This window comes from Rattus norvegicus (genome assembly GCF_036323735.1).
Source record: "Rattus norvegicus strain BN/NHsdMcwi chromosome Y unlocalized genomic scaffold, GRCr8 chrY_unlocalized_17, whole genome shotgun sequence".
Classification (NCBI taxonomy): Eukaryota; Metazoa; Chordata; class Mammalia; order Rodentia; family Muridae; genus Rattus; species Rattus norvegicus.
This window is the reverse complement of record NW_026947375.1, coordinates 150,957-177,920: the sequence shown is the minus strand read 5'-3', so window position 1 is coordinate 177,920 and position 26,964 is coordinate 150,957.

Here is a 26,964-nt window from a genome sequence, read left to right as displayed (position 1 = left end):
TTTACCACTGTTTGCAATTTAGAATGGTGGTGAATATAGAGAACACTCTAAAACAAAGTTATGTTTCTTAAAGATTGTTTCAAGACAGCCAGAAAGAGCACAGTGTATTGTATTCTTCCTTTCAAAGACTATGCACCTAATTATTATCAACTTTCTTCAGACCCAGAGTTCTTCCCAGTGCTTCCTTGACTTCTTGGTTCCTTATGCTATAGATGATGTGGTTCAACATGGTTGTCACTGCTGTGTAGACCAAGAGTTTATCAACTACTGGTGGGTTCTTAGATTTGGACGTCAAGTAATTTTGTGTCAACCCTACAAGGCAACCTAATCCCCATGAAATAATTGAAAATGGACACATACACCATGACTCATTTGGATTGCATAGTGAATCTGGGCCACACTGTGGCCAGAGGACATGACTGCCAATAGGCAGCACTCAGTTATACCAAAAAGTGTGGAGGAAAATATCTCTATGATACATCCCCCCTGAGAGAGCCCTTGGATCTCACTTCCAAAGTACTCCACATCTTGGGTAGGACAGAGTCCATGTAGCCATTTTCCAGGATACATAAGTTCACCAGAAAGAAGCACCTGGGGGTGTGTAGAGATGGACTGGTGCAGATAGATAAGGCAATGAGAACAGGATGAAGGTGAACAGGAGGAAGCATTCTCCAGGGACCTCAGAGTATTTGGCAATTGCAAAGCATTTGACAGACAAGCCCTTCTCCTGACACAAATAGCAACTGACACACTTGACACTCATCTTTTGCAAGACAGAGCAGTAAGCCATTAGAAGGATTCTTGCAGATGAGAGATATTAATTTTTTCATACTTTTAGAGCCTCAGTTACATCAGAGTCAAAGTCTCTGTCTGCAGTCACAAAAATCAAAGCTTAGAAAAGATTTATTCTCACAGAATTTCATATCTAATACTTTCTCTCTTAACACCAAGGGATTTTCCAAAGTGTGCTAACCATTGAGCCAAGTGTTCTAATACTTACGATAGATGGTGGAAACTTGTAGTCCTGGCAATAATGTAGTTCATGCAAAAGGTTTACCGTGGGTCTAAGTACACTTTCACAAGCTATCATTCAAATGAAGGAAAAGAAAACCTTGAGTGTATCTCAATATTTTACCCATTCTTATCATTAACTAGTCATCAATGTTATGCAGAAAAACTAATCAACCCTCTCATCTTTATGCTTTCCTGATGCCAAAGGCTCTTCTCTCCTACCACCGTGTGTGTGTGTGTGTGTGTGTGTGTGTGTGTGTGTGTTGGGTCCAGATTATTCTCTGATTGTTTTTATGAATATTCAAACCCACACATTAAAAGTATCATTTCTTCAAGACTCATCATTTTTGAAGATAAATTAAAATCAAATAATCATTGGATAAATAAATGATTACTGGTTCACATACATAGAATTAAAGGTATGGAACATCTCAATGTCTGCAAAATAATGATGTGGAGAGAAACACATCTTAAGAAGTGTAAGCTGAGCCATGAAAGAGAAGAAGGATAAACCAAACAGGAACATAACTCTTCATGCTTCATCCTTCAATATGTTAGCTGTTATCTGTTTTTGACAATGTAAATGTTATCTGTTTTTCACAGCTGTTAGCACTGTGTTGGTGACTACTTCACATCTTCTTCACATTGTAGCCTTATATGGAGTCAGAGTATGTACTGCAAAGCTCTTATCATTATGTTTACCATCCTTACCATTCCATGAGCTCTCATGTAATGAGAAGCTCCAGTGTTCAGTTTACTGTGGCTCCTTAGTGATTCTGCCTGTCCCTTCCCGTTATATCTTCTGAAGTTCAGTCTCATATCCCTCAAATATTGGAGATGAGGCAAAATCATTTTTTTCACAGTCTGATAACTTTCCCCTACAAATGAGATGACCTTTTCTGTTTTGTTGGGTGTATATGCCTTTGCTGAAGTTTGGGTTTTCTTGCCAAAAATAAACCACTTTTACCTGGCAAGAGTAGAATAGGAGATATCAATAGCCTTTTAGGCTCTCTCTCTATTCACTTGATATAATGAAATGTCAGAGGTATGTGAGTAGATCAGCACATGGTTGATCCACAAATCAAATGTGGGTTTCAGTATTTCCCAATTATAAAGAAATAAACATGTTACCTATGTTCATAAATACAATATAAGACACACACCAACATGCACACACACACACACATACACACTTGTATGCCACATACACATGTGTGCCTATATATTCATGCAGAGAGAGACACACAGAGAAACACAATAGAGAAAGAGCACTTAGAGATTTTACATGAATTAAAATGTTAATATAAACAACAATGAAGGATAACAGTATTTGTTTACATCCTTTTCAACCATTTGGTAACTTATAAATGCAGCTAAGTAAAAAATGTATTCCCTATGAGTTTGCTTCTGTGTAATTTAAGTTAATTTCACAAATCACTTAATTTGATCTGGTATTGAATGCTTGTCAGCTACATGGGACATGAGCATGTGTGCATGTGTACCACAAACATTTTAGACTTACCTTTGTGTAAACTCTATTTTGGGAAATTTCTCATCACAACAGATAATTTTCATTTCTATTCACTAATTGATCACTAGATTAATTTTATATTGTGGAGAATGAAAAACACAGCTCCCTGAACAACAACAACAACAAAAAAAGCAAAACAATACAAAATTTTCTCAAGGGGTAGACGACATAGTTAGGTATACTAGCTTATTAGATCTATTAGATTAGATCTGTACCCATTCATGAAAAATTTATAAAAATCCAAGTGGGGAGAACATGAGACAGACTTAAAGCTCTGACAATTATGAAGCAGGAGGTCTATTATACTGACCACTCAGTGGACTCTGCTCTTGTAGAAAAATTGCTGGAATGAAGAGGATTCTATTGTTAGGCATTTTACACTTATTTTGATGTATTGTACATATTTCTCCATATTCAATTAAAACAAACAAACAAACAAATACAAATAAACAACCTACCCACAGCTAACACAGAAAAGGAATACTTTTATAATTTGAAATATTTTTAAAGAAATTTCCTTTTCATTAGTAATTTCTGTATTTGTATAGGTAGCTCTCTAGCTAGAGAGTGAGGCCTTTCCTCTTCCAATTAAATTTCCAGAAAACCAACTCAAGAACCAGAATGTCATATTTACATTTAAATTTTTGCAATAAAAATAATTCGCAGGAAATCCTGAGGCTGCAGGTAAGATTGACACATGCGTACCTCAGCCCTCATCACTGATGCAAGGAGAAATTGAGCAGTGCTTCTGGACACTGGGATATAGGAACGGTCAGCCTCTGGTACCCACGATTCCGGTCCGCACCGAAGACTACACTGAATGGCCAAACAGTTCCCTGTATTCAATCCCATAGCGGAGAGTGCTGGACCCTCAGGAGTGTGGATATTCCTGAGAAGTCAGAGGGCCTTCCACCATAAAGGCCCAAGAGGGTTTCGCACAGTGCCAACTTTACCCATGGAGGGCAAGGACATACAGGAAAAATCAAGGTCATGATCATTTGATTCCTGCCTGTTCCTAGAGCTGGAAGAAGGTCTCCAGGAGTGCCTACACATATGGGAACAGAACACCTGTTCGCAGGTAAGGCTGAAAGAAAACAAGAAAAGAGTTCTACAACAGTGCTGACACAGAGGACTACACCAGGGTAAGTCACTCTCAGAAGCAGCAAGACAAACGAACACCAGGGGCAAGCTTGAAATCTAAGTAACAAAAACCAATACTACTTGGCATCAGCAGAGCCCAGTTATCCCACCTAAGAAAATACTGGATATTTAAACACACCAGAAAAGCAAGATTTAGATTTAAAATCACATTTGTTGGTAATGATGGAGGACTTTGAGAGAAACCTAAAGAATTCCTTCAGTAAAATGCAGGAAAACACAAGTGAACAAGTAGAAGCCCTTCCAGAGGAAACACAAACATCAATGAAAGAATTGCAGGAAACATGACGAAACAGGTGAACGACTTGAAAATAGAAATAGAAATAATAAAAAAAGCAAAAAGTTGACAAAGATGGAGATAGAAAAACACAGGAAGAGACAAGGAGACGTAGATACAAGAATCACCAACAAAATGCAAGAGATAGAAGAGGAATCTCAGGGGCAGGAGATTCCATAGAAATCATCGACACAACTGATGAAGATAATGTAAAAACAAAAAGTTCCTGGACCAAAACATACAGGAAATCCAGGACAAAATGAAGAGTTCAAACCTGAGTTAATAGATATAGAAGAAAGAGATGACTTCCAAGTTAATGGGGCAGTAAATACCTTCAAAAAATTAAAAAAGAAAACTTCCCTAACCTATTGAAAGTGATGCCCATAAACAAACAAGAAGCCCCAGAACTCCAAATAGATTCGAGCAGAAGAGAAATTCCTCCCATCACAAAATAGTCAAAACACGAAATGTGCAAAACAGAGAAAGAATATTAATAGCAGCAAGCAAAAGTTCCAAGTGACATATATTGTGAGACCTATAAGAATTACACCAGACTTCTCACCAGAGACTATGAAAGTGAGAATATCCTGGACAGATATCAAATAGTCCCTATGAGAGCAAAATCGACAGAGCAGGGTATTGAATCCAGTAACAATGTCAAGTAACATAGACAGAGAAACCAAGATATACCATGACAAAACCAAATGTATGCAATCTCTTTCAGCAAATCCAGGCCTACAAAAGATAATAAATGGAAAACTCCAACACAAGGAGAGAAAATACATCATACCAAAAACAAGGATATTATTTCCTTGCAAGGAAATGAAAAGAGAGACAAAGATAATTCTACCTCTAACTAGAAAAATAAATATCTCTCAAGATCAATGGGCTCAATTCTCCAATGAAAAGACACAGACTTACAGAATGTATACATAAAGAATATTGAGCATTTTGCTGTAGGCAGGAAACACACCTCAGAGACAAAGATGAATACTACCTCAGAGTACATGGCTGGAAAACAAATTTCCAAGAAAATTGCCTGAAGAACCAAGCTGAAGTTAGATTATAATATCAAATAAAATTGACTTTCAACTAAAAGTCTTTAAAAAAGAGATAAGGAAGGACATGACTTTCTAAGGAGGATAAAGAGGATGATGACATCATAGTCATCAAAGGAAAAATCCACCAAGATGAACTCTCAATCATATGTATCTATACTCCAAATGAAAGGGCACCTGCATTCATAAAAGAAACCTTACTACAGTACAAAGCATACATTTCACTTCACATGATAGATAATAGTAGGAGATTTCAAAACCCCACTCTCATCACTGGAGAGAACATGGAAACAGAAATTTGACAGAGATGTAGAGAAACTAACAGAAATTATGAACCAAATTAATTTATCAGATATTTATAGAACATTCCATCCTATAAATACATTATTTTCAGAACCTCATTGAACCTTCTCCAGAATTTACCATATAATCGGTCACTCAACAGGCCTCAACATATGCAAGAAGGTAGAAAAAATCCCATGCATTCTATCAGATCACCACACAGAAAAACTGATCTTCAACAATAACAATGATGACAGAAAGCTCACGTATACGTGGAAATTGAACAATTCTCTACTCTATGACAACTTAGTCAAGGAAGAAATAAGAAAGAAATTAAAGACTTCTTAGAACTTAATGAAAATGAAGATACAACATTTCCAAACATATGTCACACAATGAAAGCAGTGGTAACAGGAAAACTTATAGCTCTGAATGCTTGGGAGAAGAAACAGGAGAGAGCCTATATCAGCAGCTTGTCAGCACACGTAAAAGCTCTAGAACAAAAAGAAATAAGTGAATCCAAGAGGTGTAGAAGGCAAGAGATAATCAAACTCAGGGCTGAAATGAACCAAGTATAAACAAAAGGGACTTTACAAAGAATCAAAAACAGCAGAAGCTGTTTCTTTGAGAAAAACAAGAAGATATATAACCCCTTAGCCAGACTAACCCATGGTCAAAGAGAATGTATCCAAATTAACAAAATCAGAAATGAAAAGGGATCCACAACAACAGAATCTGAAGAAATTCCAAAAATCAGGAGATTCCACTATAAAAGTCTATATACAGAAAACTGGAAAAATCTGGAGGAAATGGAGAATTTTCTAGACAAATACCAGGTAGCAAGGTTAAATCAGGATCAAATAAACTATCTCAACACCCCATAAATCCTAAAAAAATAGAAGCAGTTATTGAAGATCTCCCAAACAAAAAGAACCCAGTTCCAGATGGGTTCAGGGCAGAATCTCATTAAACATTCATAGAAGACTTCATACAAATACTGTGCAAACTAGTATACAAAATTGAAATTGAGTACTATCAAATTGCTTCTATGAAGCCAAAATTACTCTTATACCTAAACCACACAAAGACCCAACAAAGAAAGAGAACTTCAGACCCATTTCCTTTATCAATATTGATGCAAAAATACTCAATTAAATTCTTGCGAACCGAATCTAAAAAACAATCATCCATCATGATCAGGGATGCAGGGATGATTTAATATACAGAAAACTGTCAATGTTATCCAACATGTAAACAAACTCAAAGATAAGAACACATGCCATTTCATTATATGCTGAGAAAGCATTTGACAATATTCAACAACACTTCAGTGTAGGGAGTGTTGAGGTAAAACATTAATGGTGCCTACATCCAGTCCCGTCTGGTAGAAAACGATTTATTGTGCATGCGCAGGCTTGTCCCATTGCCAGGGTGGCTATAGGATAATGAGGTGATCCGGTGCCCTCCTGTGGTGATCAACGATACTGCACATGTGCGGGTTTTGCACCTGGCGTCAGTTCGGTGGGATGGTAATAAACTAATGAGGAATTCATGCGCTGCCAATCCCTGAAGAAAAAGTAGCAGGGGTGATAGTGGGGTGATTCATTCTCCGCCAGTCCCTGAAGGATAATTAGCATAGCCACAGCCTGTTGTGTATATAAGGTAAGTGCTTTTGCCACTAGAGGTCCCTGTATCACCAAAGAGGTGGTCCTGCCATAAAGGCTGTAGAGAAAAATCGGACCTTGTTGTGTCTTCCTTGCCGGGCGAGGTGGGCATGAAACTTCAGAATGAAAGTCGTGGAGAGATCACGAATTTAAGGCCCATTTCTAAACATAGTGAAAGAAATATACAGCAAACCTCTAGCTAATATCGAACTAAATGGAGAATAACTTGAAGCAATCTCACTAAAATCAGGACTAGAAAAGGCTGCCCACTCTCTCCCTACTTATTCAAAACAGGCCACCATGTCATAGCCAGAGAAACCAGACAACAAAAGGAGGTCAAAGGGATACAAATTGGAAGAGAAGATATCAAAATATCACTATTTATAGATGATATGATAGTATACACTTAAGTGACCCCAAAAGTTCTACCAGAGAACTTCTTAACCTGAAAAATAACTTCAGCAAAGTGTCAGGGTATAAAATTAACTCAAACATACCAGGAGCCTTCCTCTCCTCAATGGATAAACAGGCTGAGAAAGAAAATAATGAAACCACACACTTCACAATATTTCCAAATAATATAAAATATCTTGGTGTGAGATTAACCAAGCAGGTGAATGATCTGTATGACAAGAAGTTCAAGTATCTGAAGAAAGAAATTGAGGAAGATCTCAGAAGATAGAAAGAGCTTCCATGCCCATGGATTGACAGGATTAATATAGTAAAGATGACCATTTTGCCAAAAGAAATGTACACATTCAATGCGATATCCATCAAAATTCCTACTCACTTATTTAACAGGGATAGAAAGAGCAATTTGCAAATTCATTTGGGATAAGAAAAAGCCAGGATAGCAAAAACTATCCTCAACAATAAAAGAACTTCTGGGGGAATCATCACCCCTGAAATCAAGCAGAATTACAGAGCAATAGTGATAATTACTGCACGGTATTGATACAGAGACAGATGGATAGACCAGTGGAATAGAGTTGAAGACCCAGAAATGAACCCACACACCTATCATTTGATATTTGGCAAAAGATTTAAAACCAAAGGAAGAAACATAGCATTTTCCAAAAATCATCTGGTTCAACTGTTAAGTCAGCATGTACAAGAATCCAAATTATCCCATTTTTATGGCCATGTACAAAGCTTAAGTACAAGTGAATCAAGGACCTACACATCAAACCAGAAACACTCAAACTAAAACAAGAAAAGGTGGGAATGAGTCTTGAACACAAGGGCACTGGAGAAAATTTCCTGAACAAAAAACCAAAGACGTAGAGTGTAAGTTCAAAAATTGACAAATAGGACTAATAAAACAGCAAAGCTTCTGTAAGGCTAAAGACACCATCATTTGGACAAAACTGTAACCAACAGATTTGGAAAATATTATTACCAATCCTTTATCTGGTAGTGGGTAATATCCAAAATATACAAAGAACTTAAGAAGTTAGACTCTAGAAAGCAAAAGAATTTTAAATACATACATTCTAGGGCCTCTCTGCCCCTTTTTTCTCAAAGTCCTAACTAATTTCATATCAAAAGTTAATGAAAATATTTTAAACCCTTTCCAAGGCACAGAAAATTATTTGTTTACAGCCAATATGGAAAAATCGGGCTGACTTTCAGCTCTATATGAGAGGCACAACCAGAAACGTCCAGATCCTACTGCTCCTATTTCCCTATGCACAGGAGGCCCAGATGGAGCTAGGTGTTTGTTTGTTTGTTTGTTTGTTTTTGTTTTTGTTTTTGTTTTTTTCTTTAGTCAGGTATGTGAGCAGAGTTCTCAGGCGTTTCCGTCCCTGTGATGGTCTCAGACTGACCAACCCCACAGGAGATTTGGGTGTAGGATGCTGTTTGGAGTAGTTCTGATCCAGATGAAGTTTGGACTGCAGGGCTCCTGCAGCTTGACTGCTCCTATATACATGTGTTCAGAGGCACTATGCAGTTTCCTCTTGGGCTAGGGATGTGGGAAACAGGTGGGCAGAGGTGGCAGTCTCTCCTTATCTGAGGTCTCAGTATTGCTCACTCTTCTGTCCCACGGAGTTTCCAAAGGAGTTTCAAATTTTAATTCCCAATCCTACATGTCTCCAGTCTTTCCAATTCTCCTCCAAATCTGTTGGAGAAGACCCCTCTGGTCAAGGGGAGGTAAAACAGGTCCCATCAAATAAAGAGGTCTGAAAATCTTCTGCTTAAAAGGTAATCTCATTGATTTCCATATTCCACAAATGTATTAAGTCCTGCCCCCTTTCAACACGAGCTTATATTTTTTTTATTAACTTGAGTATTTCTTATATACATTTCCAGTGTTATTCCCTTTCCGGTTTCCAGGCAAACATCACCCTTCCCCCTCCCCTTCCTTCTGGGTGTTCCCCTCTCCATCCTCCCCGCATTGCCGCCCTACCCTGAACAATCTAGTTCACTGGCTGTTCTGTCTGAGCAGGACCCAGGGCTTCCCATTCCACTGGTGCTCTTACTACCATATTCATTGCTACCTATGAGGTTGGAGCCCAGGGTCAGTCCATGTATAGTCTTTAGGTAGTGGCTTAGTCCCTGGAAGCTCTGGTTGCTTGGCATTGTTGTTCATATGGGGTCTCGAGCCCTTTCAAGTTCTTCCAGTTCATTCTTTGTTTCCTTCAACGGGGGTCCTATTCTCAGTTCAGTGGTTTGCTGCTGGCATTCGCCTCTGTGTTTGCTGTATTCTGGCTGTGTCTCTCAGGAGCGATCTACATCCGGCTCCTGTCTGCCTGCACTTCTTTGCTTCATCCATCTTGTCTAATTTGATGGCTGTGTATGTATGGGCCACATGTGGGGCAGGCTCTGAATGGGTGTTCCTTCTGTCTCTGTATTAATCTTTGCCTCTCTATTCCCTGCCAAGTGTACTCTTGTTCTTCTTTTAAAGAAGGAATGAAGCATTCACATTTTCATCATGCGTCTTGAGTTTCATTTGTTCTAGGCATCCAGGGTAATTCAAGCATTTGGGATAATAGCCACTTATCAATGAGTTCATACCATGTGTGTTTTTCTGCGATTGGGTAACCTTACTCAGGAGGATACTTTCCAGTCCCAACCATTTGCCTATGAATTTCGTAAAGTCATTGTTTTTGATAGCTGAGAAATATTCCATTGTGTAGATATACCACATTTTCTGTATCCATTCCTCTGTTTAAGGGCATCTGGGTTCTTTCCAGCTTCTGGCTATTATAAATAAGGCTGCTATGAACATAGTGGAGCACGTGTCTTTTTTATATGTTGGGGCATCTTTTGGGTATATGCCCAAGAGAGGTATAGCTGGATCCTCAGGCAGTTCAATGTCCAATTTTCTGAGGAACCTCCAGACTGAGTTCCATAATGGTTGTACCAGTCTGCAATCCCACCAACAATGGAGGAGTCAACACGAGACTTTAATACCTTCGCCAACTGCCAAAGCATGGCAGAGAGCTATGTCCACTCACAAAGACACTCAAAATGTCCCCCATCTCCACCAAAGTGCCTTATGCAATCTGCTTCGGGTAAAATGAGTTGAAAACTGATTCTGCTGACAACGGGGATTTCTGAAATCCCTATTAATCCAAGAGGAACTTCAAAGTCCTCTACTATTAAAAAAGGACTTAAATCATCACTTATGATCCAAGGGGGGCAAAATACAGTCATAAATCCTCAAGTCAACCTCATAACACACATAACAGCCCAAGCAGAGACAAAACTTTCTGCATGTACACCATTAGATCAAGAATGATTGCCAGTTTTTGAAAGGGCTCTTGAGAGTTCCACACCCACACAAGATATGTTAGAAAATTGTGAGTCCACATAAGGAACTCTTGTGCCTTCTTCACATAAAAAATATGATCTAGCAACCTCACCATCTCCCCCAGTACTTCCAATGTCCCTATAAAACAGAGAAATATTCAAATATCCTCTACCACCAAAAAGGACCCTCCTGACTTGTCATCAGGCCCAAAAGAGAGAAGTTTATCATAACACACTGTCAATGAGCCATGCAGACTCCATATTGATACAATGTACAGAGAAGATAAAACATACACTTCCTCCTCTATGTCATTCTGTCCTGAAAAGAGGGGCTCCAAAATTTTCCACATGTACATCAGAGATGCTAGAATTTCCCAAAACTGAGCATGATTCTCTGAGTAGTACTCTATCTCAAAAAGAGACTGCAGGACAAGAAACATTTACAAAAGGAGTTCTACCCACAGCCACATATACAGAAATGGCTTGTGGACGCAACATATGTACAAAAGATGTTCTAGGACATATTGCATCTGTAGAGAAGGTTATGGATCCAACCATATGTCAACGAGGAGTAGGGGAACATGATATGCAAACACCAGTGTCTGTAGCATCCTGGACATCTGAGGAATGGGATTCCTTGGATTCCATTTGTGCAAAGAATGGATATGACCTCCGCAAACTTCACAGATGACTATAGGAACTTCTTAATCTCCTCAAGATCAGCCATCTTCCCCAACTACAGAAGATGCTACACACTCTTCCAAATATGCACAAAGGGTTTCCAGTCCTTCTTTATACCCACAAACTGACACAGAACAACTGCCAAATACCTAAAAGCCTTTCAATTTTACCTTATCTCCTGAAGGGGCCTTGGAACCTGTTTTGCCTATCAAGCAGGGTAGGGAACCTGACACTTCAATACTTCAATATGAAAGTCTCTTTCCATTTTTCCTGCAGAGGAAATTTTTCTTGGAACTTACACAGTTACACAACGATGTCTAGAACCTCCTTATCTGCTCTTGAGAGTCTCAGACCTCTCACATATGGCCCTGTTTCTGTAGGAGAGGTCACATCTCAGAGGTAGCTCTAATACATTCCCCCCATTCTGACATCACAGTCAGTATTTCCACATATATACACGATACATTAAGACCTTCCTCATGTGAGAAGGATGTCGTAGGATCTACTGCATCTGAACAGCATGCTTTACAACTATCCCCATCTACCCAATTAGATTTATTTCACATGTCCACTTTGTGGAGAAATACTTGACATTCTCCATATATCAAATTGGGCCACAGGCATCGAGTTTCTAGAAACAAAGGGTTAAGATTTTATCCTTTTGATGGAGTCTTTAGAAATTTCTTCTCTAAGGGAGACAGTTTCAACCTTCCCCCTTATGCCAAAAGGGATCTTGTGCCATCTTCTGCTGCCAAAGAGACACCAAAAGCTACAACTACTCCTCAGGTGAGTCTCACACATTCTCCATCTGTCCAAAGGGACATCGAATTTTCAAAAAAGACTAAGGAATTGTGGAAAGTTGCCAATCCTTACAAGGGCATGCTGGACATTCCATATTGTCCCAGATGCTCAAGTAACTCCTCGTTCAACTGAAAAGGCATGTTCACCATCTGCTCTAGGTTTCAGGGAATTTCTTCACCCCTCTCTAGTGCTACAGAAAGTGTTCTCCATGCTCAAAGTGATTTGTCATTGTGCAAATTACACTTCAAAGATACAAAACCATTTTTTAATATTTACAAAGGTCTGAAGGACAGTCCACATCGAAAAAAAAATCATGTAGACCTTGTGCCATTAGCCTAAGTATATAAAAAATTTCCATGTCTTCTAAAGCATCTAAACATCAACCTGGCTCTAGCACTCATTCTGGGAAACATTTACCATCAGCCATACAATCCCCAGGACCATCAAAATCTAATAAGGGTTATCTAGAAACTTTACCATCTGGAAAAAGGTCTTTAGGATGTTCAGCAACTTCTCCATGAGCTTGGTGAACCCATAGAACAAAAGAATTAAAGCCATCTTCCCAGGGTGTTTTCCCAAGATCCACATATTTCTTGTTTACTTTTATGCCAAGACAGAAGGCCAGCTTCCTTCTCCCCATCTCTGATATCTTCATCCTCTTTGTTCTCCCTTCCAAATGGCTGTTTACTCTTAACAGAAGGCTAATTGGTAAATCCTAGAGGTACTGAAGGAATATCCGAGGTGCAGTTGAAGACACGACAACACTTTTGACATCACAGAAGAAGCTGGGGCTCTCCAGGATGTAAGGGATTTTTCAGGGAGGGCCTAATGATGATATCACTGAGAATTGCCATGGACTACCTGCTGAACTGCTTTACTAACGTTGAGAAGATTCAAGGGTGCACTTTACAGGAGTGTCTCCTGTGACACAGTGGAAAACTTTACATACTGTATCTCTAAAGCTAGGGAATTCTCTTGGCTTCATTAATGATTACATGCTCTGAATGGTGAAAGATAGCTAGGGACGAGGCATTGGTAGAAAAGATTTAGGAACCTAGAGTGGAGGAGATTAATATGGATAATAATTTTATTCCCAGGTCCATTCCTATGGCCTATAGTTCAATTTTCTCAGGTTTATCAGTTTCCCAAACACTAGGTTTTTCCCTATAGTCCTGTAATGGAATGAATATTATATTATATTTTCTTATTGTACATTCCATGGTAGGGGACTTTATAATATTCCTGAATGTGTACTCAAAAATTCTTTTTTCCAATTCCATTTCTGCAATGATTTTTGGCAACAGAAGTGGCCCAATTATAGAACGAGCATAACAGTGTAAATACTGTATACATACTTCAATGACACACTCCCAAATCCTTATTTTATCAAAAAATTACCAGACATTAATAAATGAAAGTACCACATGGACTATTTAATTCGTTTCTCTAGTCCCACTTGATATCAGTTCCGCAATTTCTACCTTCCTGTGTTTCATTGCCATACTTGAGGGTTTTGGATATTTTACCATGATCGTTATTAAAGTCAAACATAAGATATAGGAGGATGGGCAGCGAGAGGAATGACTTGAGGACCAGTGAAGCCTCAATATAAGTAGTTTCAAAAGACCAGGATGGAGTCTACTTGGTGTTGCCATTTGTGGATTCTACAGTCTTGACCTAGATGCGCAGAATTCATGTTAAAATTCCAGCTAAAATTATAGCTGTAGGAGCCAACAAAAGTACATATACATACATCAGCCACCGAAACTACACAAAATTGACGGAGGTAAGAAATGCATTCTGTCAAATATAGATATTTCCTGAGAGACACAGCTAGATTATACAAATACAGAAGTGAATGCTAGTGGCATACCAGTAAACTGGAAATGGACTTCTTGTTTTTATATTTTAAAAAAAGATTACAAGAGCTGAAGGGCTTTAACGCTATAAGAACAACAATGCCAATGAACCAGAGCTTTCTGATACTAGAACAATATTCAAAGAATGTACATGGACAGAGCTATGGCTCCAACTGCATATGTGGAAGAGGATGGACTTCGTGGGCACCAATGGAAGGAGAAGTCCTTGGTCCTCCCTAGGTTTGACTCCAAGTTCAAGGTAATGTCAAGGGGTAATAAGGAGGGTTATAGTAGAAGGGCAGGGTAACCAGTTAAAGATCTTTTAGGCAGGAAACTGGGAAAGGAAATAACATTTTAAATGAAAATATAGAAACATCCAGTTAAAAAAGCAAAAAAAATTCCAAAAAAATGAAAGATATTAAGTAAAAGTAAACTGCCAACTAATTATACCTATTGACTTGGAAATCTACAATGATAGTCAGAGTAATACAAATGGTAAGACTAAGATGATGATATCTGAACTAGAGCACTTCTCTCTCCCAGATAGAAGTATCAGACAGAAACTGCACTATAGGTATCCAAAACATTGAAGAGTTTACTCTGAGCTGAGGACATAATGCTTGTCCATCCCATCTTCCTTAGTAACTTTCTCTTTTTGACAAAAAGTATAAAGTCCATGACCTGTCAGGGATACAACTGTGCCATTTACAACACTTGGCTTTGGAATAAAGAAATGAATGATATAAACTATCTGACTTCCAGAAAGCAAAAGAACAGGGAAGTCCAGATGCTTCTGAGAGGCTCCCGACTCCTGATTCCCTTATGTGGAAGGCGAAGATAAAGACTATCTCTTCAGAGTTACCCCTCAACACCTAACAAGGACATACTAAGCTTTCCAAAGCACCACATATTTTTCCTTGTTTTTTTATACCAAGACAGAAGGCCAGCTTCCTTCTCTCCATTTCATATCCTTCATCCTCTTTTTTCTCACTTCCAAATTGTCTCTGAATTAGGCCAAATAGTAAACCTTAGAGGTATTGAAGGAAAATCTGAGAGGCAGTTGCAGTAACTACAACAGAAGGAGCTAGGGGTCACCAGATTATAAGAGAGTTTTCAGGGAGGTTCTAATGATAATGTCACTGAGCAGTACCGTGATCTACATGCTGAACACTTCCTTACATTGACCAGATTCGAGAGTGTCCTTACCAGGTATGTCTCAGGAAACACAGTGGAAACCTGTATGTACTACATCACTCTAAAGTAGAGACTTCTCTCTGCTTCTCTAGTCGTTACATGCTCTGAATGTAGAAAGTTAGCCAGGGGCTTAGCATGGGTAGAAACGATTTAGGAACATGGAGTGTAGGAAATACTTCTAGATAATATTTTTATTCCCAGGTTCATTCCTGTGACATAAAGTTCAATTTTCTGTGTTTTCTCTCTATCCCAAATGCCAGTATTTTCTCTACAACCTTTAATTGAATGAATATTGTATTTCAATTTCTTACTGTAAATTCCTTGATAGGGGACTTTGTAAATGTTCCTCATTGTGTAATCAAAAATTCTGTTTTCCAATTAAATTTTCTGCAATGATTTTGGTCACAAAGGGGGCCCAGCTATAGAATGAGTACAACACTGTAACTACTGTGTACCTATTTCAAATGATGAATTCCCAAATCCTTTTTTTTTACCAAAAAAATTACCAGACATCAGGAAAGCAAAGTATAACATGGATTTTTTAATTCAGTTCTCTACTCCCATTTGATATCAGTACTACCCTATCTATCTTCCAGTGTTCCCATGGCCAGACTTGAGTGTTTAGGATGTTTTACCATGATTCTTTCTTAAGGCCAAATGTAATCTACCAGATGATGGGCAGGGGAGAAGAATGGCTTGAGGACCAGTTAAATGTCTACTTCAATAGGTTCATAAAAACAGGAGGGAGTCTATTTACATTGTCATCTGTGAATTCTACATTCTAGACATAGTTGGGGAGAATCCTTGTTAACATTCCGCTTAGCAACGTAAGTGTAGAAGCCTCCAAAATTATTTATATACATCAGCCACCAAAACTAGGTAAGATTGATAAAGCTAATAAGTGCATTCTTCCAGGAACTGGATAAAGATATTTACTGAGAGACACAGATACAGCATGCCAAATACAGAATTGAATGCTAGTAGCAAACCAATGACCTGAAAACGGACCTCTTGTAGGTAAATATTGAAAAAGGTTAGAAGAGCTGAAGGTGATTTCAACCCCATAAGAACAACAATGCCAATAAACCAGAGCCTTCGGATACCAGACCAATAAACAAAGAACGTACATGGACTGATCTATGGCTCCAAATTCATATGTGGCAGAGGATGGCCTTTTTGGTCAAAAATGGTGATGATGCCCTTGGTCCTCCCAAATTTGTCTCCCAGTTCAAGGGAATGTCAGTGGACAGAAAGTCTGGTTATAGAAGTAAGAAAAGGGAACAGGTAGGATCTTAAGGGAATAAACTGGGAAAGGAATTAATATTTTAAATGTAAATATAGAAAACATCCAGTTTAAAAAAAGCAATACAATTTTCTAAAAAATATGAATGACATAAAAGAAAAGAAAGATGCCAGGTAATCACGTGTATTGTCTAGGAAATCTGACGTGGTAGTCTGAGTAATACTAGTGGAAAGACTGAGATGATCAAGTCTCAACTAGAAGCACTTCTCTCTCCCATATATCAGTGTCAGACAAAAAGTGCACTATAGATATCCAAAGCATGGAGTATACTTGGAGCTAAGCATACAATACTTGTTTTTCCCTTCTTCCTTTTGTCCTTTTCTTCTTGAAAGTGTATAAAGGTCATGACTTTTGAGGAACACAAAAATGCCCTACACACACTTGGCTTTTGGAATAAAGAAATGAATGATATAAAACCACTGTCTTCCAGGAACCAAAAAAAACAGAAAAGTCCAGAGTGTAGGAAGTTCTTATAGACAATATTTTTATTCACAGGTCATTCCTGTACACTCTATCTAGTTTCCAGTGTTTGCATGCCCAGACTTGAGGGTAGCATGATTTACCATGATTCTTTCTTAAGGTCAAATGTAAGATACTGGAAGAGTGGCAGGGAGAAAAATGTCTGGAGGACAAGTTAAACATCTTCTTTAATAGGTTCATAAAAACAGGAGAGAATCTATTTGAAATTGTCATTTGTGAATTCTATATTCTTGACATAGTTGGGCAGAATCCATGTAAACTTTCCACTTAAACACTTAGATGTAGGAGCCACCAAATGTATATGTGTACACATCAGCCAACAAAGCTAGATAAAATTGATGAAGGTAAGAAGTGCATTCTGCCAGTAACTGGATATAAATATTTAGTGAGAGACACAGATACAGCATGTCTAATACGGAAGCGAATGCTGGTAGCATACCAGTGAACTGAAAACGGACCTCTTGTTGGTAAATTTTAAAAAAAGGATTAGATGTGTTGAGGGGGCTTTCAGCCTCATAAGAAAAACTATGCCAGTTAACCAGAGCTTTAAGTTACTAGAGTAATATACAAAGAATGTACATGGACTGACCAATGGCTCCAAATGCATACGTTGCTGAGGACGGCCTTTTTGGGCAACAATGGAAATGAAGCCCTTGGTCCTCCATAATTTGTCTCCCAGTTCAAGGGAGTGTCAACACACAGAAAAACTGGTTAGAGAAGTAGGAAAAGCGAACAAGTAGGGATCTGAAAGGCAAGAAACTTGGAAAGAAAATAATATTTTAAATGTAAATATAGAAACATCCAGGTATAAAAAGCAATAAAATTTGCTATAAAGAGAAATATATAAAAGAAAAGAAAGCTGCTAAGTAATCACACATATTGACTCAGAAATCTGAAGTGGTCTTCAGAGTAATATTAGTGGAGAGACTGAAATGATGAAGTCTCAACTACAAGTACTTCTCCTTTAGAGATATCAGTGTCAGACACAAACTGCACTATTGATATCCAAAGCATGGTGGAATTTACTCGGGGCTAGGGACTCAATACTTGTTTTTCACTTCTTCCTTAGGACTTTTACTTCTTGACAAAAAGAGTAAACGTCATAACCTCTCAGGGAAACAAATATGCCCTTCACAACACTTGGGTTTTGGAATAAAGAAATGAATGATATAATCTCACTGACTAGAGAAACCATAAGAACAGGGAAGTCCAGATGTTTTTGATAGGCCCCCAGGTTCTGATTTCTATATATGAAAGTCTCAGATCAAGGCTATCTCTTCAGAGATACAACTCAACACGTACCAAAGACTCACTGAGTTTTCCCAAAAACCACATATTTCTTCCTTGTTTTTTATACCAAGACAGAAGGACAGCTTCCTTCTCTTCATTTCCAATCTCTTCATCATCTTTGTTATCACTCCCCAATTTGCTCTGAATTTGAGGCCAATTAGTAAACCCTAGAGATACTGAAGGACTTCTGAGAGGCAGTTGCAGTCAAAACAGCAGTTGTGACATCACAGAAGAAGCTAGGGCTCCAGGTTACAAGAGAGTCTTCAGGGAGGGCCTAATGGTGATATCAGTGAGAAATGCCATAGCCTTCATGGTGAACAGTTTTCCTTAGACTGACATGATTCCAGGGTGCCCTTTCTAGGTCCATGTCCTGTGGCACAGTGGAAACCTTTATGTACTCCATATCTCTGAAGCTAGAGACTTCTCTCTGCTTGACTAGCGGTTACATGCTCTGAGCGGAGAAAGTTTGTCAGGATATTGGCATGGGTAGAAAATATTTATGAGCATGGAGTGTAGGTGATTCTTCTAGATAATATTATTATTCACAGTTCATTCCTGTGACATACAGTTCAATTTTATTTGTTTTCTATGTTTCCCAAAAACGAGTATTTTCCCAACAGACCTATAATTGAATGAATATTGTATTTCAATTTCTTATTGTAAATTCCTTGTTAAGGGGTGTGTAAATATTGCTCAATGTGTATTCAATAATTCTGTTTTCCAATTCCATTTTCTGCAATGATTTTGGTCACAAAGGAGGACCAGATATAGAGTGAGTATAACACTGTAAATACTGTATACCTACTTCAAATGATAAACTCCCAAATCTTTGTTTTAACAAAAAATTACCAGACATCAGGAAAGCAAAGGAAAACATGAACTATGGAATTTGGTTCTCTAGTCTCTTTTGATATCAATACACTCTGAGCACCTTCCAGTGTTTGCATGCCCAGACTTTAGCATAGGATGATTTACCTTGATTCTTCTTAAGGCCAAACATAAAATACCCAATGATGGGTAGGGAGAAAAATGTCTTGAGGACCATTTATACATCTACTTCAATAGGTTCATAAAAACAGGAGAGAGTCTATTTGAAATTGTCATTGGTGAATTCTACACTATTGACATATTTGGCCAGAATCCATGATAACTTTCCACTTAAACACTTAGGTGTAGGAGCCACCAAAAGTATATATGTATACATCAGCCAACAAAACTAGATAAGATTGATGATGGTAAGAAGTGCTTTCTGCCAGGTACGAGATATAGATATTTACTGAGAGACACAGATACAGCATGTCAAATACAGAAGTGAATGCTGGTAGCAAACCAGTTCACTGAAAACGGACCTCTTGTTGGTACACTTTGAAAAAGAATTAGAAGAGCTGAGGTTGCTTTCAACACCATAAGAACAACTATGCCATTGAACCAGAGCTTTTTTGTACTAGACCAAAATAAAAAGAAAATACATGGACTGACCTATGGGTCCAAATGCATAAGTGGCTGAGGATGGCCTTCTTGGGCAACATTGGAAAGAGAGGCACTTGTCCTCCCTAGTTTGTCTTCCAGTTCAAGGTAATGTCATGAGGCAGAAAGGCTGGTTAAAGAAGGAAATGGAATGGGTAGGGAACTTATGGTCAGGAAACTGGAAAAGGAAAGAGTATTTTAAATGTATATATACATACATACATATATATATAGAGAGAGTTAAAAGTAATTAATTTTGCTAAAATATAAAAAAAGGAATGATATAAAAGAAAATAAATGTGCAAAGTCATCACAATTATTGACTCGGAAATTTAAAGTCGTAGTCATAGTAATACTAGTGGAAAGACTGAGATGATGAAGTCTCAACTAGAAGAACATACTCTCCCAAATATCAGTGTCAGACACAAACTGGACTATAGGTGTCCAAAGGACAGAGGAGATTACCTTGAGTTAGGGACAGAATACTTGCTTTTCCCTTCTTCCTTAGGATCTTTTCCTCTTGACAAAAAGAGTAAAAGTCATGAGCTCTCAGGAAACAACTCTGCCTTTCACAACACTTGGTTTTTGTAATAAAGAAATGAACGATATAATCCCTCAGGAACCATAAGAACAGGGAAGTCCTTTTGCTTCTGAGAGTCTCCAAGCTTATGATTCCCTTATGTATAAGGCTCAGATTAAGGCTATCTCTTCAGCGATAACACTCAAGCCCTACAAAGGACTCATTGAACTTTCCAAAGGACCACATATCTCTTCCTTATTTTTTATACCAAGACAGAAGGCTAGATTCCTTCTTTCCATTTCCAATCTCTTCATCCTCTTTGTTATCACACCCCAATTTGCTCTGAATTAGAGGATCTTAGTAAAACCTATTGGTACTGAAGGAATATCTGAGAGGCAGTTGCAGTCATGACAATAGTTATGACATCACAGAAGAAGCTAGAACTCTCTAAGTTACAAGAGAGTTTTCAGGGAGGGCCTAATGATGATGGCACTGAGAACTGCTGTGGACTACCTGCTGAACACCTTTCCTTACATTGACCAGATTCGAATTTGGACTTTCCAGGTATGTCTCCTGTTACACAGTAGAAAACTATACATAACCCATCTCTCTAAAGCTAGAGACTTCTCTCTACTTCACTAGTGGTTACATGCTCTGAATGGGGAAAATTAGACAGGGTAGAAAAGATTTAGGAACATGGAATGTAGGAGATAATTCTAGATAATATTTTTATTCCCAGCTTCATTCCATTCATATACAGTTCAATTTTCTGTGTTTTCTCTGTTTGACAAAGGCCAGTATTTTCCCTACAGACCTTTAATTGAATGAATATTGTATTTCAATTCCTTATGGTTAATTTCTTGATAGGGGATTTTGTAAATAATCCTCAATGTGTACTCAATAATTCTGTTTCCAATTCCATTTTCTGCAATGATTTTGTTCACAAAGGGGGCCCAGCAATAGAGTGAGTATAACAGCGTAAATACTGTATACCTACTTCAAATGATACACTCACAAATCCTTATTTTAACAAAACATTACCAGATATCAGGAAAGCAAAGGACAACATGGACTATTGAATTCGGTTATCTAGTCCCATTTGATATCAGTACTACACTATCTAGCTTCCAGTGTTCCCATGGCCAGACCTGAGGGTTTAGGATGTTTTACCATGATTCTTTCTTAAAACCAAAAGTAAGATACCAGATAATGGGCATTAAGAAGAATGACTTGAGGACCAGTTATACGTCTACTTCAATAGGTTCATAAAAACAGGACGGAGTCTATTTGCATTGTCATTTTTTAATTATACATTCTTTTAGTTGGGTAAAATCCATGTAAACATTCCACTTGACGAAATATGTTTAAGAGCCACCAAAACTATATTTGTACTCATCAGCCAACCAAACTAAATAAGATAGATGAAGGTAAGAAGTGCATTCTGCCCGGAAACAGATATAAATATTTACTGAGAGACACAGATACAGCATGTCAAATACAGAAGTGAATGCTGGGACCAAACCAGTGAACTGAAAACGGAACTCTTGTTGGTAAATTTTGAAAAAGGATTCGAAGAGCTGAAGGTGCTTTCAACCCAAGAAGAACAACAATGCCAGTGACCAGCGCTCTCTCATAATAGATTTACAAAGAAAGTACATCGACTAACCTATGGCTCCAAATGCATATGTGGCAGAAAAATGGCCTTTTTGGACAACATTGGAAAGGGAAGCCCTTGTATTCCTTACTTTGTCTCCCAGTTCAAGGGAATGCATTGCGGCAGAAAGGCTGGTTTGAAAAGAAATGCACCATAGGTTTCCAAAGCATTGAGGAGTTTAACTTGAGTTATGGACAGAATATTTGTTTTTCCCTTCTTCCTTAGGACCTTTTCATCTTGACAAAAAGAGTACAGTCATGAGCTCTCAGGAATTCATCTGTGCCCTTCATAACACTTGGTTTTCGAATAAAGAAATGAATGATATAAACCCTCTGACATACAGGAACCATAAGAACTCTCTTTTGAGAGTCTCCCAGCTCCTGTTTCCCTGTTTCAAGACTATCTCTTCAGAGATACCTCTCAATCCTTACCAAGGACCACATATTTCTTCCTTGTTTTTTATACCAAGACAGAAGGCCAGCTTCCTTCCCCTCATTTCCAATCTCATCATCCACTTTGTTATCACTCTCTAATTTTCTCTGAATTAGAGGTAAATTAGTAAACCCTAGAGGTACTGAAGGATATCTGAGAGACAGTTGCAGTCATGACAACACTTGTGACATCACAGAAGAAGCCAGTGCTCTCCAGGTTACAAGAGAGTTTTCAGGGAGAGCCTAATGATGATGTCAGGGAGAACTGCCATGGCCTACCTGCTGAACAGATTTCCTTACATTGACCAGATTTTAGGGTGCCCTTTTCAGGTGTGTCTCCTTTGACACAGAGGAAACCTTTATGTACTCCATCTCTCTAAAGTAGATACTTCATTTTGCTTCATTAGTGGTTACATTCTCTGAATGGAGAAAGTTAGTCAGGGGCTTGGTATGGGTAGAAAAGATCTAGGAACATGGAGTGTAGGAGATTCTTCTAGATAATATTTTTAATCTATGTGTAACAGGTTCATTCTTGTGACATACAGTTCAATTTTCTAGGGTTTCTCCGTTTCTCAAAGGTTAACACTTTCCCTACAGACCTTGAATAGAATGAATATTGTATTTCAATTTCTTATTGTACATTCCTTGATGAGGGACTTTGTAAATATTCCTCAATGTGTACTCAAAAATTTTGTTGTCCAATTCCATTTTCTTGATTTTTGTCACGAGTGAGTCCAGCTATACAGTGATTATAAAAGTGTAAATACTGTGAACCTACTTCAAATGATAAACTCCCAAATCCTTATTTTACGAAAAATTTCCAGACATCAGGAAAACAAAGGACATTTTGCACTATTGAATTCGGTTCTCTAGTCCCATTTGATAACAGTACTACACTACGTAGCTTCCAGTTTTCCATGGCTAGACTTGAGGGTTTAGGATGTTTCAACATGATTCTTTCTTCAGGCCAATCCTAAGATACTGGATGATGTGCAGGGAGAAACATGCCTTGAGGAGCAGTAAAACATCTACTTCAATAGGTTCACAGAAACAGAATTATATGAAACTGTCATTTGTGAATTCTACATTCTTGACATAGTTGTGCAGAACCTATGTTAACTTTCAACTTAACCACATAGGTGTAGGAGCCACCAAAATCATGTATATACATCAGCCAAACTAACTAGATAAGATTGATGAAGGTAAGGAGTGCATTCGGCCATGAACTGGAAAAAGTTATTTCCTGAGAGACACAGATACAGCATGTCAAATACAGAAGTGAGTGCTAGTAGCAAACCAGTGAACTGAAAACGGACCTGTTATTGGTAAATTTTGAAAAATGATTAGAAGAGCTGAAGGTACTTTCAACCCCATAAGAGCAACAATGCCAATGAACCAGGGCTTTCTCGTACTATACGTATATACAAAAAAGTACATGGACTGAGGTATGTCTCCAAATGCATATGTGCCAATGGATCGACTTTTTGGGCAACATTGGAAAGAGAAGCCCTTGTAATCCCTTGTACATCTTTCAGTTCAAGGTAATGTCATTCAGGAGAAAGGCTGATTAGAGAAGAAGTAAATGGGAATGTGTAGGGATCTTATGGCAGAAAACTGGGAAAGGAAAATATGTGAAATTTAAATATAGAAACATCCAGTTAAAAAAAGCAATAAAATTTGCTAAAAAATAAAAAAAAGAAAGATATAAATCAAAGTAAAAGCTGCCAAGTAATCACACATATTGACTCGTAAATCTGAAGTGGTAGAGTAATACTAGTGGAAAGACTGAGATGATGAAGTCTCCACTAGAAGCACTTCTGTCTCGGTAATATTAGTGTCAGACAAAAACTTCACTATAGGTGTCCAAAGCATGTTGTTTAGCAACACAATATTTGTACTTCCATTATTCGTTAGTACCTTTCTTCTTGACAAAAACAGTAAAGGTCATGAGCTGAGGATAACAATTGTGCTCTTGAAAATACTTGGCTTTTGTAATAAAGAAATGAATGGTATAAACTCTCTGAATTTTAGGAACCATAAGAACAGCAAAGTCCAGATGCTTCTGAGAGGCTCGCAGCTCATGATTCCCATATGTGGAAGGTTCAGATCAAGGATATCTCTTTAGCGATACCACACAACTCCTATCTTGGCCTCACTGAACTTTCCGAGGACCACATATGTCTTTCTTTTTTTTTTTTACAAAGACAGAAAGCCAGCTTAATTAACTTCTCATATCTCTTCATCTTCATTTTTCTCACTCCCAAATGACTTAGAGGCCAATTAGTAAACCCTAGAGGTAATGAAGGAACATCTAAATATCAGTTGCAGTCACAGCAATATTTGTGCCATCACAGAAGAAGCTTTGTCTCTCCAGGAAACTAGAGATTTTTCAGGAATGAACTAATGATGATGTCTCTAAGACCTGCCATGGCCTATCTGTTAAAGAGCTTTCCTTACATTGACCAGATTGAGGGTGCCCTTTCCAGGTATGTTTTCTGTGACACAGCGGAAATTGTGGAAAGCCAAAATAGCATTTGCCGTCACAAGATGGCGCTGGCTTCTGCTTTGCTCCATGTGGAAAGCCGCGATAGCGTTCGCCATTACAAGATGGTGCTGGCTTCCGCTGTGTGATCCCGACTTCCTTTCAGGAAACTAGCTGTGTGCGCATGGGCAAGAATGTGTTCACTCCAAGTCTTTGCCCACCCCGGGGCATGCCAATGAGATCATGTGTAAGCGACCAATCAGGCATGTACTCGCCACATTAGGGTGTATATAAGCAGTGCCATTCTGGGTCTCGTTCTCTTCCTCTTCAAGATGCAATAAACACTTTGCTGCAGAAGGATCCTGGTGGCCGCGCGTAGTTCTTGCTGGCGAGATGTTGGGCGTACGATATTTGGTGCTGAAACCCGGGAATAATGCCTCACCATTGCCGGGGCCGAGGAGACCCTCCGTTTGCGGAGAGGGTCCAGAACTGCAGGATGAGAAGGTAAGATCTGAGAGGCATGTTTGGTCTTCATCTCTCTCATCTGTCTCCCCCATTAGAAGATGCGGTGGAAGCTTTTGTTATCGTTTTGGCAGCGCTCATTCTTTCTCTTTTGGTTTTCAATTTTGCGGCTGCCACTAGGAACAGTCAGAAGTCGTACCTAGAAATTGAGAAATGCCACTCAACAGTAATAGCAGGACAGGGGACATTAGGGGGGTTACAGGACAGCATGTCACAAATAGAGCGGAATGAAAGATTAAAGAGCTCAAAGAGAAAATGTACATCTAAGAAAAAAGGCCCTTTCTAGGACGTTAGATCCAAGGAATCGAGAAATAGGGGAAAGGACGCCCCGGGAGAGAAACAGGGAAAGGAGGAGAAAGCCCCGAAAAATAAAAGCCTTTATCTGGTAAAGGAGTTAGAGGCTTTGGGGCTTGATAGTTCAGAAACAGACGAGCTTAGGCCCTCTGAGGAAGAGGATTTAGAAGATGAGCCAGATGTCTATGAAGAAGAAAGATACCACCCAGATGAACGATGAGCTAACAGGTTGGGTAAAAGACAGAAGAAAGTGGGAGGTGGAAACCATGCAGTTTTCTGGCCTATAAGCCCCAGCGCCCCTCCACTTTATATGGAAAGATTTCACTCAGATTCCTTTCTCACTAAAGATGAACAGAAAAGATACAGCAGGCATTTCTGGTGTTTGAGGATGCTGATGGAGGCCGTGTTCACGCACCAGTAGAATATATTCAAACTAAGGAACTTGCCAAGTCGATCCATAACAATGGAGTTAGTGCCTATTTCACCATTTCTCAAGTTGAGAGGCTTGCTACTCTGGCCGTGACTCCAGGAGACTGGCAGACAACAGTGAAGTCTGCGCTCCCTAATATGGGACAATATATGGAATGGAAAGCCTTGTGGTATGACGCCTCTCAGGGACAGGCCAAAGTCAATGCCATTGCTGAAGGCGATCAGAGAGATTGGAGACTTGACCTGTTAACAGGACAAGGGCAGTATGCCAATAATCAAATTATAACTGGGGAGCATACACTCAAATCTTCGCTGCTGCCATTAAGGCATGGAAGGCACTTTCCAGGAAGGGAGAGTCTGGGGGACACTTAACAAAGTTATACAAGGCCCCCAGGAGCCCATTCTCAGACTTCGTGGCTAGGATGACAGAGGCAGCAGGCAGGATCTTTGGAGACCCTGAACAGGCAATAACCTTTAGTGGAGCAGTTGGTATATGAACAAGCCACACAGGAATGCAGAGAAGCTATTACACCTAGTAATTTCAAAGGGTTACAGGACTGGCTGAGAGTTTGCCAAGAACTTGGAGGCCTGCTTACTAATGCTGGCCTCGCGGTTGCTATCCTACAGGGCCAAAAGCGCTCAGACACAGGTGATCGGAGGGTCTGCTATAACTGTGGAAAACCAGGACATCTGAAAGAAGAGTGTCAGGCCCTCACAAAGAGGAGAGCACCAGGACTGTGTACTAAGTGTGTGAAAGGCTATCACTGGGCCAGTGAGTGTTGCTCAGTTAAAGATATCAGAGGCAGGCTAATTCAGCCTGGTC